The sequence below is a fragment of the Mesocricetus auratus genome, unplaced genomic scaffold (genome assembly GCF_017639785.1).
Source record: "Mesocricetus auratus isolate SY011 unplaced genomic scaffold, BCM_Maur_2.0 Super-Scaffold_6730, whole genome shotgun sequence".
NCBI classification, from domain to species: domain Eukaryota; kingdom Metazoa; phylum Chordata; class Mammalia; order Rodentia; family Cricetidae; genus Mesocricetus; species Mesocricetus auratus.
Genome location: NW_024429184.1, coordinates 30,293,556 through 30,300,053, shown reverse-complemented (window position 1 = coordinate 30,300,053; position 6,498 = coordinate 30,293,556). Strand labels below are relative to the sequence as shown.

The following is a 6,498-nucleotide window of genomic DNA, read 5'->3' as shown; positions in this document are numbered from 1 at the left end:
GTTTTCTAAAGAAACATTTTTTAACAGTTTCTTGGTTTCCTTCCCTTGATCTTAGTACTTTTCAAAATGTGACTGGGGACATAATCTTCTATATGCATCTTTCTGTGTGTCCCTTTTATTCTACAATGGATGTGAAGATATCTGCTTTTATTTATTTTTTAAGGCTAAGTTACCAGTTAGCCAAAGCAAAAACCATCCAGAGTCTTGCATAATTTCTTCACATACTTCTTACCTGTCTTAGTTTATTTTATCCTCTATTTCAAAGTATCCAAGATTGTTTAAGTTAAATGAAAACACATTTACTTCCTATAGCTTTATAGATTGCTAAATTCAATATCCAGGAACAAGCAGATTCCAGAACTAAGAAGGTACTTTTCATGCTCTATGGTGGATTTATTTTTTAATCCTTTAATAGTGGAAGAGAAAGAAAAAATAAATGTATGTGCTACTCTATAATAGAGCAACTTCTACTGTAATAGCAATAATGTATTGGTGATGCCCAAGCATTTGTATATAACCATACTGAAAGGTCATAACTTCTAGTACTATTACAAAATTGCTATTACATTTTAAATTAAATTTTGCAGGTAGAAACCCTTCAAGTGACAGCACCTCCATGCAGGGTAAACCAGTACAGTTTTGTATAAATGAGAGTTATGATCTTTTCAGAACCAGGAATCAGGGAAATATGGATGTCTTATCACTGTCATTGGGTACTTATGGAGACAGTGCTAAGGTTGAAAATTGACATTTTCTTCATTCAGTACTTCCTTTATTGATAAAAACTCTCATGGCCGTCAGAGTTATGACATCTTGTTTTCTAAAACCACTGCTTAATTCTTAATGTTTCTACAGAGGGATTGGTGTTTGTATCCCCTTTATCCCATTTTCACTGACCTCATGATTTATATATTATTATTTACAACATAGTTTGAATAATCTGTGGGAAATTGTCAATGACCTTTGTTTTTGTTTTTTATTAAAGGTGGTGGTCAATTTGCGGAGTGAGACTATACATATTTGTTTAAAAGTTTAGTTAGTGGGTACAAAATAAGGGCCACAAATTATGTATTATTATTGTTGTTATGCTTCAATTTGTTTTTAAATTATTTTATTTATGATCATGTGAGGTATACATGTGTACATGTATGGGTAGTACATGTCACAGATAGTGTGTGGAAATCTGAGGACAATTTGTGGGAGTTATTTCTCTTCTTCTATCATAATGATGCCCAGTGTCAAACTTGTATCATCATACTTGGAGGTAATCGTCCTTAATTTCTGAGCCATCTTGCCAGCCCATGTTGATTAGCCTTAAGAAATAGTATGATCTTCTCTTCTGTGAAAAAAATACTGTTTCTTTATTGCATGCAAATTTAAATGTTAGTTTAACAATACTTACTGAAGTGCTCAAATAATGATGATTTCGATGAAAAATCTTTGAAAGTATCTTTTGGTATCCTTAATTGTCCTACTATCTTCTAGGTGTTTTATATACCCCATGAATGGATATCATGCAATATAGGCATTGACTATACAGATTTAACATAGCAGTCTTTGTCTTATGAAAAGAACATCAATAAACATGATACAATCTGATACTATGCAGAGTAATTTTATAGTTAACATCAAAATGCAATCTTTAAGTTAAGAAAGTTGTATCTAAATATTAAAATTATTTAATTTTTCTATTAATGCACAGGGAAATGAAATAGTTAGCACATGCAATTTATACATAGTAGATCATAACTAAAACTGATAATTTCACAGACATATAGATTTTCTTCTTCATCTTATCATATAATTTAAAAAGTAGTACAAAAATCTCTTCTAGGTACTACCAAATTAGGAAATTCTTTTATAAATTTGGGACAGCTCCTAATATTTTATCATTTACAATTCAGTTTATTGAAATATATCTCAGAGTTTCTTTATCATAAGTTTTTGTGTACGTTTCCTATGTAACTTCCCCCTTTCTTTTTATTATCACCAATACCCTGAGAACCAAGTGTGTAACTAAAAGCCTCACACATCAAGATGAAGCAATATTGCTTTGATGTTTAAATAATGAACACATATTACACACAAAGTCTTCTAAGTTGATAACAATAAAAAATACTTTAAAATTTTCTGGATTCTAAAGGATAACAAGATCCATGATTGGTAACTCAAACCTGTAATTTCACCCCTTGAGAAACTGAGGAATTAGTTCTCTATGTACCTAAATAGAGACACCAATGGGCTACACAAGACTGTATCTGAAATAAATAAAAAATAAAATGATAGTAGGAAAATGCGTTGGAATATTCATACAGTTGTGGAAATTAAATAGAAAAAATACCAATCATGTTTAAGCAGATATTTAAGTAAGCTAAAAAAGTTAAATTTTATTTAATTAATAATTTAATTAGAAATATAGAAAAGACAATTCAATTGTATGTTTGGAAGAGCTTAAAATAAGGAGAACAAAACTGATATGAGTTAAGGGAATTCTATAGAGCTAGATACTTATCGTATAAATTGAAAAAAACTGCAATGTATAAAATCAACATAGCTGCTACATTCAGCAATAAGGTATAAATAAGGGAATGGATATAAATGACAAGAAAGTCATACTTTTCTTCCATTTAGTAAAAACAGTAGTCAAGAAAAGCTGTAACACAAAAGTAAAACAATAAGTTCTCTGTGGTAAATGATATCATTCTAGATTCAGCTGTCTGTGACACTGTAAATGACACAAAATGTTAAACATTTTAAATCTCTGAGGGAAAGTTTATGTGTTTCTAAGCAGCATCCATTTGCACAGCAGCATGGCCAAAGAAAGGAAATGTCATACATAAATATGCCATGATGGTAAATAATCCATGTATTTTTTAATTGCTGGAATGCTTACACTTTTAGAGAAACAGGCTGGATTATATTGAGAAGGTTGTAAGAATTTAATTCTTACCTGGAAGGAGAGAGTCTGTGACTTCCAAGGTGCAGCTTATTCATTTATCTCTGCATGTGCTGACCCCTGCTATTTTCCTAAATGTAGGAAACTAGACTAAATAATTTTTGGTAGTGGGAAACTGTACTCATACTGTCTTACAAAAAGTAAATAAAAATTTTTAGCACTTTATCATAAATTAAATGAAATGTGTAGTTACTGTGGCCAAACTCCTACAGTACTACAATAGTATATTTAAGTTAATAAAAAGCACTTGACCTGCTTTTCTTATATAAGGCTTCATATGCTATATAATCCTAGGAGAAAAGTAATGAAATGACATGTAGGTTGAAGAAGACCTAAGTCAATAAATAGTACCATATGTGGGGATAAAAGCAGACTTTGACTCAGTTTACTTATCACGACATCAAAGAGCCCCCCCAGTACTGTGAACCAACACTGGCCCATTGAGATACCCTCTTCTGTAATATTGTCACTCTGAAACCTGTCCTTTCCTCAGGACTCTTCTTTGGGATTCAGCAGTCCAGCTGTTATGTCATTAGAGACACCCATTTACCAGAGAGCTTTTATAAAATAAAATGGGAATTTTGTGTGTGCTTTACCTCTTCTTCCTCTGTTCTAGCAAACTACAGAGTTGATGACACAATTGAAAGTCTCCAGACCTGGTTTTCATTACTGTGTAAAACATTACTACAATATACTGGCTTGCAATGACAAAATACAACATCACACAGATTTTCTGTACCTTGTATCCAAAACATTATCGGGGTTATGTTAAAATCAAGCTGAAAGGTGCATGAATTTTCAGCCAGAGATCTGGATAAGAGCATGGTGAGTTTTATTCAGTTTGAAGTCTGGCGATGTCTCTCAGCTCCATCAGGCTTTATTTGGGGTCAAGAGTGGATACTCCTCTTTTGGGTATCATAGGCTTGCAATATTCCCCATCTGAGAGCACATACTACTTATCTCCAAAATGTGTCTAGTCTCATCCAGTGACTACTCTGATTAGGTCAAGGTTTAGGATAAACACCATTAGTAAGTGTGATTTTGCCTCATTACTTCATGTTAGCAATGTTGGTCCCTACTTGTCTTAAACATTCTATAATGGGAACGATCATACAGGGTACTATATGAGGCAGGGGAATATTGGTTATCATTATATGATTGTGCCTTTCATATATTTTCTCTCACCATTTTATTGCCAATAGTTAACATAATGCCTGTCCTACAATATGTTTACAATATAACCGTCAACACTAGGATTTTAATTTTATCTTAGACCTCTTTCCTATGCTCTAACATACATTGTGCAACTGTCTGCCAAGTTTATTTCACAACTTGAATTCCTAGAAGCCATTTCAAATTACTGTGTCCAAAGCAGAATCATGAATTTATGTTACCACCCTTCAAATTTTATCCAACAAGGAAATTAATTTTATTTTATTGTCATCCAACCACTTCTCCTGCCAAAACTTAGGCATCTTCTCAGGGAGCACTCTTTCATCTCCATCTGCTATTCAGAACATTCACAAAACCTGTCATTTTTACTTCCAAAATATACCCAAACCAGACATTTGTTTTTCCTCTTACTTTTCTTTCCACCCAGCCACATGCCCCTCTGGACTGTGGCCCTGCAGAAGCAGTGCTTTCCTATTTGCTGTCTTTCCATTAAGCTCAGGTACCATCTCATCCTACAAAACTTGTTCCAACTGACTTTTATAATGACATGCTTCACACCTTACCATCTTTTGTTATACTCTTCACATAGTTTCTTTTTGATCACTTAAAGTCTATGTAACCCTTGTGGTTATTTGTGGCTTTTCATATTTTTTGCTAAAAGAATACAGAGCTGCTGTGCCCGCTGCGCAGGCTGTGTCCGAGAATGTGCGGAGGGTATCGGGGATTGATAACACAGAGACTAGAAGGCTCCTCAAGAAGTCTTTCCTTTATTCCTACTCTGGCTGGTTATTATATACCCTGACACCAGAAGTGGAGGTGGGTGGGTCTGAAGAAGTGGTTAGTCTTTGGACAAGGTCGAGGTCAGGGCAGTTTCCGTGGGCCAGCCCTTTTCAGGAACTTATTGCCCCGGGCATTGTATTGTTTTCTCCCAGGCTGATGGGGAAGTGGGTCTCTGCTCAAGGTCTGGTGTCCCCACAATTCCCCCTTTTTTATTTTCTAATGAGGCATTCCTGGCTTAGGTCAAGTAGGGTCACCCTCCCTTGCCTGTCTTTGGGGGACCTTGTAACCCCTGTCTTAGATGGGAGGTGTCTTCCCCACAGGTTGCCCATCAATGGAAGAACCTCATCCTTAAATCATCTGTAACCAACCTTCATGGCTATCGGGATTGCCATGGGTTAAGCTAAGCAATACTTGGTTACGGATCTCTTGCCTCTGGAACAAGGCACGTTTGAGCTCGTCATAAAGCCAGAATGCCTGCCGCCACTGCCACCATTTCCAGGACCCCCATTGACATAGCGCCTCTCCATCACCATACCCATCACCAGATCTGGGCCATAACATTCTACCAGCCTTCCTTTGTTACAAGGGTAACCCACATGTGATTTACAGTTACAATTTGATAGTCAAAAGAGTGATAAAGTTTACAATCGTTCCAAGATCTACTCAGGAAAGCATTTAGAAGTGTACTTGCACAGATACATTATGTATAATCATTGATGTTACACATGTAGCATTATAAAAAATATGAACAAGAGGCTTGTTGCACTATCCACAGAGCACTAATTTGTTCCTGTGGTGATGCAGTTTGTTGATTTAACGTCACTAGCCTCAGCTGAATATGTGACTTGAACCAAAAGTCTCCTTTTTGTCGCATTAGGACAAGTTGCATTTCTCCAGATAAATACACTGGCATAAGCGTGATTCCAGAAACAGGAGCCACCAAGTCTGATATTTCAAGTGACCATGTCCTGTTCAAATACTGAAAAGAGGCTTTTGTCACTCATCACAGTCCATACCAATGTCCAAATGTTTTAAATGGGTCATTTTTTTCCCCCAAAGGGAAAAACTGGCAAAATGAATTCTGTTGTTTCAAGGTGTGTCAAGGGCAAACAGTTAGTCTTTCCAGTTCTCTGTTGGCTTCGGGATGAAAACTAACAGGTCCAGGAGGTTGATGCAGCAGGCCTGTTGAGAAACTGGAAATCTCGAACCGACTGTTTTCCTTCTTTCTCCGGCTGTAGATTCCATGACATCAAGGATCAGGAACACTGATTTAGGAGACCTCACTCAAACTGGCTTAGGTAGGCTCCCATGGTCTCAGGTCAAGTTTTTCTGTGCTCTATGCATCTCACCAAATGGTCTGACAGCTGCCGAAGCTTGATTCTTATCCTGCAGGAAAACACAAACATGCCCTCGACCCCAAATTAGGGTCTTCTCCACTGTCTAGTGCATGGATATCTCCATTTGACATGCGCAATAGTTGCTCAAGTTCCATCATGCCAGAATCTCTCTGAAGCAGATTCCTCACTGGCATTCACATTTTAAAATTTTTAAATGAGGAGTGTATTATTTGATGAGTCATGTGGGGCCTG

The 6,498-nt window shown here is 36.1% G+C and overlaps 1 pseudogene; it reads left to right on the top strand.

Annotated features, from left to right (window-relative positions):
* Nucleotides 1-2,942: 2,942 nt before the first annotated feature.
* LOC121139077 lies at nt 2,943-3,091 on the top strand (annotated as a pseudogene).
* Nucleotides 3,092-6,498: the final 3,407 nt, after the last annotated feature.